At 44.7% G+C, this 13,480-nt stretch overlaps 1 protein-coding gene across 2 annotated transcripts in view; it reads left to right on the top strand.

Moving 5' to 3' along the window:
- Positions 1–13,480, top strand: part of LOC133371179 (vascular endothelial growth factor receptor kdr-like) — a 344,491-nt gene that overhangs the window by 63,730 nt on the left and 267,281 nt on the right. The window lies entirely within an intron of this gene.

Here is a 13,480-nt window from a genome sequence, read left to right as displayed (position 1 = left end):
TAAAAAGTGGGTTTGTTGCACTAGGGCAAAGGAGAGCTTTAAGTCATTTTAAATGTGCAGACCCAAAGTTCTGGTGTGTGCTTGAGTACCTGCTGCAAAATCCTTACAGTCTGGAGGCAACCTTCAGCTGGCCTAGCAGTTATTCCTTCTCCCCAAGGACTCTCTGAATTGTGGTTCTGTCGAGGAGGTATGTGCATAGGAGGGAACTATCTCTGATGGAGAATTCTCAACCCCTTGCCAAACTGGAACTCGCAGGACATGTTGGGGAAAGCCGTGTTCTGTAGATATGTCCTAAGAATATTTGTTGCTGTTGATTCTTCTTGTGCTGGACATTGTAGTGCTTCTCATTTTGCTTAGTCCAGAACAGGCTTCTCGCCCAAAGTTAAGTCCTAGAATGTAACAAGAGCTTCTAAGCATAGGCAGAATGTTTCCAGTACTACCAGTAGGTATTACTTAGAATCCATACTTAGAATCAGGGCTTCCAGTTATGAGGACAGTGACATCACCACCCCCAGCTTCAGGTTCTTTGGTTTATCGAGGCTCAAACCCTGAGAGCTGGGGGTGTGGACTGGCAGATGGGGGGGAGGCAGGGGGTTGTAGGATTGGGGAGGTGCTCTGAAGATCCTCTTCAGAGGCCTTCTTCTGAGTGCCCCTGCCAAGTGAAATAAGGCAGATGGCTTCCAGGAAGAGGGCCTTATGTGGGTGCCCCCTGCTCATTTTTATAATAGCATCCCCAGAGAGGCCCACCTGGCACCTTTGTTATGGTCTTTCTTGCACCCAAGTGAAGATGTTTTTATTCACCCAGGCTTTTCAAACTGTGGTCTTAAAAAAGGGCTCACAATGTCTGATCTGCAATTTATTCAAAAGCTGTGCTTCTAAACTGGTTGTATCTTTAACTCTGCTTATAGGAAACAAATCATGTTTTCCATATATTGCACATTAATATTATGTGTGAGCTAAAAGTGGCTGCTGGTGGAGGCAGAGTCTGCATGCAAGAAGCTGTGCTTGATTCTTCAGGGTGGATCCTGAAGGACATGGGGAAGTGTGGGTGCACAGTAAATAACTGTAAATAGCAAATAGCTGTCAAGACAAACAAAAGCATCCCATTTCTTGATTCTGCTCCCTTACCCGGGTTTTGAACTGCGTCATGGAGACCTTGCAATTTCAAGTTAAACCCTAAGATCTAAAAGCCTATCAGGACATCTAGTTTAAGAAATTAAGCTCTGGGCAACTTTCCCTCAACCCGGTGCCCTTCTGCTGTTTTGGACTCCTGCCCTCCCATCGGCCCCAGCCAGCATAGCCAATGGTGAGGGGTGAGGGGGGTTTAGTCCAGAAACATCTGGAGAGCACCTGGTTGGGGAAGGCTGCCAAGGGTGATGGCAGCAGTGGGCAAATGCTAGCTGGACTCTAGCATGATTTGTAGAGCTAGGACTTTCTGAAACAAAAGAACAGGCTGTAAAACTTACCTGTTGCACATTCCCTCTAAAGAATTAGTCAACCTGCGAAACTCTGGTCGGCAAGGATGTCCTCATTTCCAGCACACTGAATCCGTACAGTTCAAAGAGAAGGTGGCTAAATTCAGAGAAGGAGGTTAATTGTGCTGATCTCTGAACAGTTTGGCTCATTTGCTTCTATTTCTTTTTTTCCTGAGTTGCAAAAGAATCATAGCAGCTGAGTTCCAAAGCTGATTGTGGGGGCATCTGGATTGTGACGGAGTGTAGGGATGCAATTTGATTTCCAGATTCCTTTGGCTTTTGCCACTGCAGTATGGATTTTTCAAGTAAAAGCATTTGAGCATAAAGCAAGCCCAGAGGGTCAGGTCAAAATGGACTTTACCAGAGCCAGATGGTTAGATCAATCTTCCCTTTAGGTAGGTTCTTCCCTCTCTAAATGCCATTTTTTTAAAAAGCTCACCATGTGCACTCAAAACACTTGTCACCATTTCACTATGATGTGTGATCCATCAGTCTACTGATTATTTTCCAAATTTTCCACACAAGGCCCTGGTCACGACCACTGGTATTTATTTATTTTTATTTATTTGGTTACATTTATATACCGCCCTTAGCAAATAGCTCTCAGTGGTCCCAGGTATGTGGTCCCAGGTCATACAGCTACCACCACACGTAGCCTTTGGGGGCAAGTGGTTGCCCAACCATGCTGCATGGCAAACTTGGCCAATCTGGCACCCTCCAGATGTTTTGGCCTACAGCCCATATCAGCTGGATGGCTCTGATGGGAGCTATAGTCCAAAACACTTGGAGGGCACCAGTTCTGTGTGGCATCCAAGAATGTCAGTTTTTTTCTCTGCCCTTTTACTCTTCAAAGGACACTCATACCTGGCTCTGAACTGAATGTGAATTATTTCCTCACTGCCTCTCCCCTTCCCAGTTAAAGCAGCTGGTTGATTATCAACTCAAACACTGAACTGGCACTTTCTTTTTCAAGTTTTTTTCCACATGGTATTTTACACTTAAAAATCTATTCCTCCTTCTTCTCGGATTTAATGGCATAATAAGGCGACGGAAAGGGCCTTTTTACCACCACAAAGAGCCTTTCATAAAGCCTCGTATCTATCCCAAGAAGTGGGGAGATGCCTTAACAAATATTGGCACAAGATCTGGTCAATCACATGCAGCTTCTGCTGCAAATTGGGGGAGAAAGATTCCCCCCAAGTTTGGTCTGGGGGAGATGATGCTAAATGCAGTTGGTGGCTGGCGGCTCCATGTCATTCGGCAGTGGAATCCACTCTGGGTTTTAGCCTGAAATGTCAACATTTTGAAAGTTCAGACTAAACCTCAGAGTGGATTCCACTGGCCCACTTACAAGGAGCCATCAGCCACCACTGGGTATATGTGTCTCAGATTCTGCATATGTCTCTCAAGAGCGGGATGATCTCTGAAAAGAGTTGTCTGTAGGGCTGACTCCAGGTTTGAGGAAGCCCTTGGGAAATAGCTCTTTGGTGAACCCGCTCCTATAGCAGTGGGCCCCGATGGGCTTCCCTGGCTGTGGTGGGCAGGTAATGCTGCCAGGTGGCTGCGTCCAGAATGGATCCCACCTGTCCCTCCTCCCTGCCCTGAGGCACGTACAGCAATAACAAAATGACAAAATGTCAAATCAACACTAAGCAAAACATAGGGAGAGGAAGGAGGAAATATATTAAAATTAATACAGACTGAAATTCATTTATATAGCAGTGATGTAAGGAAGGAACACAGGAAGCTGCCTTAGACTGAATCAGACCAATTGGTCATGCTAGCTCAGTATTATCTGCACTGACTGGCAAGAGCTCTCCAGAGTTTAAGGCGGGGGCATTCCCATCCATCCATCCTTGGGGATGCCAGGGATTGATCCTGGGACCCTCTGTGTGCAAAGCATGCACTCTGCCACTGAGCTACTGCCCGACACGTCTGATAAGAATTTCAGACACTGCCTTATAGCAAGCTAGGCCATTGGTCCATCCTGTTCAGGGTTGCCAACATTGAGTCGCAATGGCTCTCTAGGGTTTCACAGAGGAATCTCTCCCAGCTGTACCTGGAGTTGCCGAGGACTGACATCCGAGAGAAGGGATGCACTTTACGGTCTAGATCAGGGGCTCCCAAACTGTGGTCCATGGACCATCAGTAGCACATGAGCTTCGTTCAGGTGGGCCTTGGCATGTCTGTGAAGAATCTATAGAATTCTGTGCAATTCAAATTGCAATCCAATGAAATTCGTTGTTGTTATGTGCCTTCAAGTCAATTTTGACTTATGGCGACCCTATGAATCAGCGACCTCTGAAGTTCCATCTTCTGATTTCTTGACTATTGTCTCCATTTTGGTTAATGACTGTGCCAAGGTATTGATCATCCTTGACATGTTCAATGTCCCGTTGTCAACTTTAAAGTTATGTAAATCTTCTGTTGTCATTACTTTAGTCTTCTTGATGTTCAGCTGCAGTCCTACTTTTGTGCTTTCCTCTTTAACTTTCATCAGCATTTCTTTCAAATCATTACTGGTTTCTGCTGCTAGTATGGTATTGTCTGCATACCTTAAATTATTGATATTTCTCCCTCCAGTTTTCACACCTCCTTCGTCTTGGTCCAATCCTGCTTTCCGTATGATATGTTCTGCATATAGATTAAACAAACAGGGTGATAAAATACACTCCTGTCTCATACCCTTTCTGAATGGGAACCAATCGGTTTCTCCATATTTTGTCCTTACAGTAGCCTCTTGTCCAGAGTATAGGTTGTGCATCAAGACAATCAGATTTTGTGGCACCCCCATTTCTTTTAAAGCATTCCACACAGTGGGGAGGAGACCCTGGCTGGGAGTCCAGAGTCTGTGAGTTAAAATCCCCACTCGTGTCTCCTGGATGTCAAGGGCCAGCTAAAGATCACCTCCACAGTGAGTGGCTCAGGGGTTACGTGCCCTGCCACCTGTGCAGCCGTGGGCAAGCTGCATACTCCCAAGAAGCCCAGTTGCCCCTCAGCTGGCAGATGCAGACAAGGAAGGGGCTGGCTTGTACAGCTGTGGCAAGCTGAGCAGGCCCTACCCAGCTTGGGAGGACTAGCCTCAGAGGGAGGCAATGGTAAACACTCTCTGAATATCGCTTACCATGATATCCCTATTCATAGGGTCGCCATAAATCAGGATCGAATTGTAGGCAGTCCACTTCCATTTTCATAGTTTTTCATGATCTACACCAGCCTTTCCCAACCAGTGCGCCTCCAGATGTTGTTGGACTACAACTCCCATCAGCCTCAGCCAGCATTGACAATGGTCAGGAGAGATGGGAATTGTGGTCCAACAACATCTGGAGACACACTGGTTGGGAAAGGCTGATCTACACAATCAAAGGTTTTGCTGTAATCTATAAAGCACAGGGTGATATCCTTCTGAAATTCCTTGGTCCATTCCATTATCCAACATATGTTTACAATATGATCTCTGGTACCTCTTCCTTTTCTAAATCCAGCTTGGATATCTGACATTTCGTGCTCCATATATGGTAAGAGCCTTTGTTGTAGAATCTTGAGCATTACTTTACTTGCATGGGATATTAAGGCAATAGTTTGATAATTACTGCATTCCCTGAGATCCCCTTCCTTTGGAATTGGGATATATATTGAAAGCTTCCAGTCTGTGGGCCATTGTTTAGTTTTCCATATTTGTTGACAGATTTTTGTCAAAATTTGGACAGATTCAGTCTCAGTAGCTTGTAGCAACTCTACTGGTATGCCATCTGTTCCTGGTGATTTGTTTCTTCCAAGTATTTGAAGAACAACTTCCACCTCACATTCTAAAATTTCTGGTTATTCATCATATGGTTCCTCTGTGAATGAATCTGTCATCCTGGCATCTCTTTTATAGAGTTCATCAGTGTATTGCTTCCATCTTCCTTTTATTTCATCTCAGTCAGTCAGTGTGTTCCCCTGTTGATTATTCAACATCCCTACTCTTGGTTTAAATTTCCCTTTCATTTCTCTAATCTTTTGGAATAGGGCTCTTGTTCTTCCCATTTTATTGTCCTTTTCTATTTCTATACAATAACTATTGTAATAGTTCTCTTTGTCCCTAAGTACTAGTCACTGTATTGTTGCATTTAGGGTTCTGACCATGTTTCTATCTCCTTTTGCTTTTGCTTTCCTTCTCTCTTTAACCATTTTAAGAGTTTTGTCAGTCATCCATTGAGGTCTTTCTCTCTTTTTAACTAGAGGTATTGTCTTTTTGCATTCTTCCCTGATAACTTCTCTGACTTCAATCCATAGTTTTCCTGGTTCTCTATCAACTAAGTTTAAAGCCTCAGATCTGTTCCTTATTTGATCTTTTTCCTCTTCTTCTGTGTTTGCCATTGGAGTGTAGACTTGGATGATGGTTATGTTAATAGGTTTCCCATTTAATCTCATTGATATCACTTGCTCAGACCTTGTGTTATAGCTCTTAATTGCTTTTGCTACATCACTTCTCACTATTAAAGCAACCCCATTTCTTCTTAATTTCTCATTTCCTGCATAAAATATTTTGTAGTTGCCTGATTGAAAATGTCCCATTCCCTTCCATTTTAATTCACTCATGCCAAGTATTGTAACGTTAATGCATTCCATTTCTTGCTTGACAATTTCTAACTTTCCCTGGTTCATGCTTCTCACTTTCCATGTTCCTATTGTGTATGTCGTACAACTCCGGACTCTCCTTTCGCATCTGTGTGCATCAGCCTCTGGGCTTCCTTTCAGCTTTGACCCAGCTGCGTTATTAGTCACAGCGCTACTCGTACTTGTCCTTTGTTCTTCCCCAGTAGCTCGGTGAGTGCCTTCTGACCTGAGGGTCTCATCTTCCAGCACTATCTCGTGTTGCATTTTGGATACTCTGTTCATAGGGTTTTCGTGGTAAGAGGTATTCAGAGGTGGTTTACCATTGCCTTCCTCTGAATTTGGATGCATCTTAGTCTGGTGTCTCATCTTTGACCATTCCGTCATGGGTGCCCCTGCTAGGAGTCTAGCCTCTTGGTCTAGCCTCCTGACGGCATTGCTCTCAGCTTCTTCAACACACTCAAACCCCCTCACCACCTTAAGGTGTGCACCCTAGAGGAGGACAATGCAATACAATATAAGAAATAAAAGACGCAATTAAAATACAATTAAAATCATACAGCATCAAGCGCAGTGGATTACATTTACTACAACAGGGAGGAGGGGAAATCATGAAGTGGCCTGCCAAGACCCGCAGCAATTTTCAAGTGGTCCGTGGGAATAAGGTTTGGGCACCACTGGTCTAGATGCTTTCACATTTGTCTGCAGCTGGAAAAACAGCATAACAAAGATGTTCTGCTCTAAGCCTCCTCCATTGTGTGGGAGAGACAGAGAGTGGGTGGCTGGTGGGTGGGGAGAGGTTTTTCTACAAAGAAGCATTCAGAACCCCTCCCTTAGTGAAGTGGTACCATCCATTCTGTCATTGCATGGTGTGCTGTCTGTAGATCCAGCCGGACTGCATATTTGTAAGTGCCACTCCTGGGGACTGTGGCCATGGTCACAGCAGGCTTGGTTGAGTAGAGACTGGCCCACCGGAGATTAAATGTTTCAATTTCCCTACACTGATGTCTGTCACCATTTGCATTGTCCCGGCCTAAGGGCGCAAACACGCAGCACTATAACAAAATGTATGTTGGAAGGAGAGTCATTGCCTTCTTTCAAAAGATGGTGAGCTTCATACTTCCATCAAAGCAAAGCTAGGGATGTGAAAAGTGTCTGTAATCATTGCTAGCAAGCTATTCATCCAAGTCAAAGATGGCCAATGCGGTGCCTGCCCTCCAGATGTTATGTTATGTTATGGTTTATTTCTAGGCCGCCTTTTGGCTTACACACAAATAGAAAAACACAAATACAAAATACAAATAAAAACAATACAATTTACAAAAATTCAAGCCAACAAAATCCTAGCATTTCTAAAAACCCACAATGGCTAAAAGCTAAAAGCACTCATCTTCCTGGTAAAGGTCAATCCCCAGAAAAATGGCACTAAGAGAAGGGGTGAGGGGGCAAGGCAGGCGGAAAAGCCCCTTGATGGTCCCAGCAAGTCTCACCCCTGCAGATGTCAGGCCCAATCAGGGTGGCCAGTGGTGAAGCAGGTGAGAAGCAGGGGAAGCTGCTTTATGCTGAGTAGGAGTATTGCCTCATCTAGCTGAGCCTTCTCTACACTGACTGGCAGTGGCTGTTCCAGTGGTTTCAGACAGCAGACATTCCCAGCCATACCTGGCAATGCCGGGGATTGATCCTGGGACCTTCTGCATACACAGCAGACGCTCTACCACTAAGCGGTGTCCTTTCCCCTGTTGTAATCAGTAGGGTAGTGGCAAATTCAGAAGTGCAGTGTCCCTTCATATTAGTCACAGCCACACAACCTCCCCAGTCTTTGTGTGTGTGTGTGTGGGATTGAGAATGAGATCCTTGTTAATGCCTTCTCCCACAAAAACAGACATCCCTAGGAGCCAATAAGCATGAAAGAGGAGAGTGTTAGCTACTGAGAAGAATCTTCTCAGTGGTAACCTGTCCCCTTTCACTCTGATTGGCTCCAATCAGCAGGAAAGGATTAAGAAAGTATGTTAGAAGACTCTTCTGAGTGGCTAACACATTCCCCTTTCATGCTGATTGGCTCTCACAGTGCTGGAGACACAGAGACCTTCATGGGGCCCTGCTCCCAAAAAAGTAAAGGGTCTAAGACCCCTCCAAGACCCCAGATAACTACACCCCTGGTTGTAGTCTAGCAGCATCTGGAGGCCGCCACATTGGCTATCCCTGCTGTAGGTGACTCAAAACCCCACCAGCACCACCAGCACCCTCTTTGTTTGGATAGAAATGGCCATTCCTTGATAAACCCATCAGCTAAAACCAGGTCTCTGTTTAAGGTGAAAAGTCCAATAGATAAGTTTTTTTTTAAAAAAAAATACTGAGGTAGGAAATGGGTAACAGATCACTCTGCTGGCAAATACAGCCGCTTTTGCTACATGTGGGACCCCAGCTTGTATCATGATAGATTTTGGTAATAAGTCATTCCTTCAATATGTGCTAGCAGGTTGGGGAATGCTCCCTGGACCAGACTGAGTGCAACAATTGGTTTCATTCCTTTGCGGCTGCCGAAAGCAAATGGGTTTGAAAGAAACAGAGGGAGGAGACGCCAAGTTTAATCTGCGTGATGCATGTAGGGCTGCCGGAATGAAAGCACAAAGGCTGCAGGTTGCCATCGCTGATTTTCCAGCTTTGTGTGTCATCTTTTGATAAATGAGTTAGGTGTTGGTGATAACTTATTCCAAGGTATGTGTATGTTTTTTTAAAAAAAACAAAACCCTCTCTTTTAGTATCCAGACCTGACGAGAATAACTATGCTGTGCATGAGACCTCTTGCAAAGTGATTCTTCTTATTAGATTAACTTGGATGAACAAGGAGGGGGCTTTTGGCAAAGGGAAAGCCACAACACATGGTTTACATTTGACTAGTGTCTGCACCCATGTAAGAAAGTCAAGCGGATAAAACCTTTGGATTGATTGCTTTGTCAAAGAGCTGTGCAGCCTCATGAGGACTCCAGAGGTCACGGAGGTGTCAGTCTTTGGCTCTTTCCCTTGGCCTTTAAGGTTCTGAGGCTGCTGCTTGCCAGGACCTCATTGTTTCCTTCTGATGCGTGATCAGGCACTCCTTCCAGTTGTCCAGATGACCTTGCTCCCAGGCGTTTACAGCAACAGCACGGTGACATGGTGCTAAGTCACTGCCAAGGGAAAACAAAGGGAAGGAAAGGGAAAGAAATGACAGCAAAAGGGCTGGAAATTAGATCAACACCTGCCCAATGGGAAAGTACCGTTAGGGGTGTGCCTGGGTCTAGCATGAGTTATAGGGGGACAGTGCCTCTCTGAAGTGTCTAGGGCACACTAATTGTTTCAAAAGCAGCAACACCATTTTCTCTGGCTGTGGTTTGCAAAGGATTTGCCCACAGCTCGGACACATCTCCCTTCGCCACTGCTGACGTCAGACCTTTTAGGACTGCCCACAGCAAAGCATTGGGCCAATCACTGTCTCTTCCTGAGCCTACAGCAAAGCGTTTCCATTGGACACACCTTGGAATGGCAACAGGGTTGATGGCCAATCAGTTTTGAAGTCTGTGTGAAAGTGACACACACACTGCATCTCCAATTTCCCAGGTGTTTGAGTAAAAAGGGGCAGAGTTTGATTAACGTCATGTGCCCCTGGCTTCAGGAAACAGAGGCGGAGAGGAGCTGAAACCAGTATGACTGCAAGTGTGTCTCCAGCCTTGGATAGAAGTGGGCAACCTAATCCAGCCTCATTTCATGTGGGTCATCACCACTACACATTTTCTCATCCTCTCTCAAGATTACCACCATTCTACATTCTTTCCCTGGGTTGTTTCTTACATTAGTCACACCCAGAGTAGACCTATTAAAAATTGACCCAGGTTTACTCTGACTAGGAATGGGGGAGAAACTTGATTCAGTTAGCGTTTAAAGAAGAATCTATATAATGTGCATTTTCAAAAATAATATGAGAACCGAAATTCGGACAGATGGGCGACTAACAAATAAAATTTATTATTATTATTATTATTATTATTATTATTATTATTATCCTTCAACATGTGCACTCATCCAAGCTTTGCAATGCAGTTCTCCAACCAACCAAAGTTTACAAAAATGCATATATTAGGGAAACGTATGCCTAAAAATGAATATATTGGTTTAAAAAATGGAAATGGGCTGCCTTCAAGTTGATCCCGACTTATGGCGACCCCATGAATAGGGTTTTCATGGTAAGCGGTATTCAGAGGTGGTTTACCATTGCCTTCCTCTGAGGCTGAGAGGCAGTGACTAGGCCAAGGTCACCCAGTGAGCTTCATGGCTGTGTGGGGATTCGAACCCTGGTCTCCCAGGTCATAGTCCAACATCTTAACCACTACACCACACTGGCCCTCCGTATATTGGTTAAAACCACATACAAAAATGCATTATATGAGGGGGAAATGCTTGCAAAAATGTGTACGTTAGTTAATACTGCATGCAAAATGTGTTTAGAAATTCTTACTAAAATGCTGATGAACTTTCATGAGGATTATTTTTTAAAAAAATTGCAAAGTGCTACAGAAATTTGGAGAGCTGAATTTAAGATTGCGGAATGATAAACTGAGAGAGCTGAAATGGACAGATCTTTTCATCCCTAGCTCTGAATGAAACCTAGTTAGGTACAATTAGGGTTGGTAAGAATTGTGCTATTTTCAGACATGGGTGCAGAATCAGATGTAATTTGATAATATGATTGTGCAAGGATCAGATGTTAATATTGCAGATGCTAGCACATTTTATTGATATTGGCTTTTTTAAAAAAAATCCTGGTGAACTTTACAATATCTTTAAAGAACTGAGACCTTTTATGATGATAGCTTTATTTTACTTATGTTAATTTCTGTGTTTTGCTAATCCAGTCTATGAAATGGCTCACAGGTTTGCTTAACTATCAAAACTGTTTAGAAATCTGTTGCCTGAAGCAAAAAGTCTGAGCACACAAAAAATGAGGTCCAGAAGTGTGTATGTGCGTGGGGGGGGGGATGGAAAAGTAAAACAAATGCATCAAGCATTATTAATTTTTGGTTCATTACTTTTTTAAAAAAGAAATACCTGTTTTACTTGCGGTTTAAAAAAATCAGTCTTGTCCTTTCATCATTCATTCATCATTGCATTCATTTCATCATGATAACACAGCAAAACACTAAAACAAAATTCTGTTCAGGCCTCATTTGCTTGTGGGGGTGGAGGGAAGAACCTGTTCTGTCCTTTCATAATTTATGTCCAAGACAGAAAATAACCCTGAGGGCTACTTGATGGATAATTACCTGGCTCATTAACTTGTGAATAAAAATAATCAAGAAACATGCAGAGAGAAAATCAACATCGCTGCAAACAACATTACGATATGAAATCAATTACAGAATTTTTTGTAACTATAGCAGATGGGAATGAAAGAAATCTAATTTAACGCAATACAAGCTGCTATGGATCGGGACATGGTAACTGTCTGACGGACCACCAGCAGCACAAAATACCATAGTGAATTACAACCCAGTCTCTCTCTCTCTCTCTCTCTCTCTCTCTCAGTTCTTAAGAGACAAGAGGGAGAAGTGGTGATCAGCTTAAGAGAGGGGAGGGGAAGGAATTCTGAGGTTGCCCAGTGCTAACATGTGGCCCATGTGAGGGCTTAGGGAATACAGCCTTTTTTTGGGGGGGGGGAAGGTCTAGGAAGTGTAAGTTGACTGGCATGGACAGTGCTGCTTTTAGCATGTCCCAGCAGCTGTGGTGAGACTGGGTTTGGTTGACTTGATTCTGCTGGAAGGATGAGGGATGAGGATGAGCTTGTTGCATTACGAGTCAGGGTATGGGTGTGTGTGTGCGTGTGTGTCTAAAGGATATGAATGAAAACAGGAGGAAAGTTCCTTTCCACTTGCACTGAAACAACCTGATCAGTGAACACTTTCTCCTACATTGTCTCATCCCTCTGGGGCGACACTGGAGCATCCCCTTTGCTTGCTCCACCTTCCTTCCAGGCACTTCTAACCCAAACCCAGTGAAAGAGAGAAGGGGGATGTAACTGTTGGGGGAAGAACAGCAGAAAGGAGGTGCTTGGTGTTTCCAGTGAGACTGGAGTAAGCGGTTGGATTGGGCAAGGATGTTCACCCATTAGCAGTCTGATTTGTTCAGGGAACGATGCCACCCCTTCATCAATATTGGCTGCACACTATAAAGGACACATACACAAAATGGAGATAGAAGTTGACAAGAAACGGTGGGAAATCCTTGACCTGGCCAAGCTCCCCACATAAATCTGCAGTGAATGCTGTGGGACCATAAGAGCCAGAACCAGGGAAGTCATCCATGTTACCTGATCCAGGCTGTGTGTGTGCTGTTTCTGAGAAGAAGGAGGAGAGAGGTGGGGAACCTTTTTTACTCCAAGGGCCGCATTCCCTCAACGGCATCCTTCTGGGGGCCGCATGCCAATGATGGATGCGGCCAAGGCAAAAGTAGAACAGAGGTGAGTTCCCTTGTCCAGTAGGCTATATTCCACCCATGCAAAAGCCAATGGTTTCTGACACCAATCCAAATTTCTCCATTCCCCAAGGAGCAAACAAGAGGCATTATCACAGTTCAAGGGCATGTTCCAGCCAGGGAAAAGCACTTGAGGAGAGCATGGTACATGGCTGGCAAGGAGGGGTGTTGTCATCCGGAGTCTTGGGGGGTCTTGGACCCCTTACTTTTGGGGGGAACAGGAGCTCAGCTGCTTCCCTATGCCTTCAGCATCCTAAGAGCCAATCAGCATGAAAGGGAGTGTGTTAGCCACGGAGAAGAGTCTTCTAACATGCTTCCTTGTCCTTTCCTGCTGACTGAAGCCAATCAGTGAAAGGAGGTGAGTCAGCCGCTGATAAGACTCTTCTCAGTAGCTAACACACATATCCCTTTTCATGCTGATTGGATCCTAGGGATGTCTGTTGTTGTGGGAGAAGTCTCTCAACGAAAGGAGTAAGGAGTGTGGAGATTAGGACAGAGAGCAAGCAAACGAGTGAGGTGGTGTGGCTGTGAGGAGGTGTAGCGTGACTGTTTTGAAGGGCCCTTGCACTTCTGAATTTGCCACCATACTACTGCTGGTGAGAGGCATGGCCTGGGGAGGGGTGAGGCTCAGGAAAAGTCCTAAGGGCCAGACAGAGAGGCCAGGAGGACCGCATTTGGCACCCAGGTCTGAGATTCCCCATCCCTGATGTGAGGAGAAATGAGAGGCTGGCTTGTGGGTTCAGAAAAGCGAAGTGGTGAAGGAGCCCCAGTAACTATTGGGGCATTTCTGACAGCAAGCAAAGGCAAATGAGGGACTCTGATGGAAAGTTGCTGCTGATTGTGGGAGGAAAGTAATGTGACCCTATGGCCATCCAACAGGAAAAGCATATTCATGTTAAGGC

This window comes from Rhineura floridana, chromosome 16, assembly GCF_030035675.1.
Source record: "Rhineura floridana isolate rRhiFlo1 chromosome 16, rRhiFlo1.hap2, whole genome shotgun sequence".
In the NCBI taxonomy this organism is placed as follows: Eukaryota; Metazoa; Chordata; class Lepidosauria; order Squamata; family Rhineuridae; genus Rhineura; species Rhineura floridana.
This window is presented reverse-complemented; position numbering and strand designations above follow the sequence as displayed.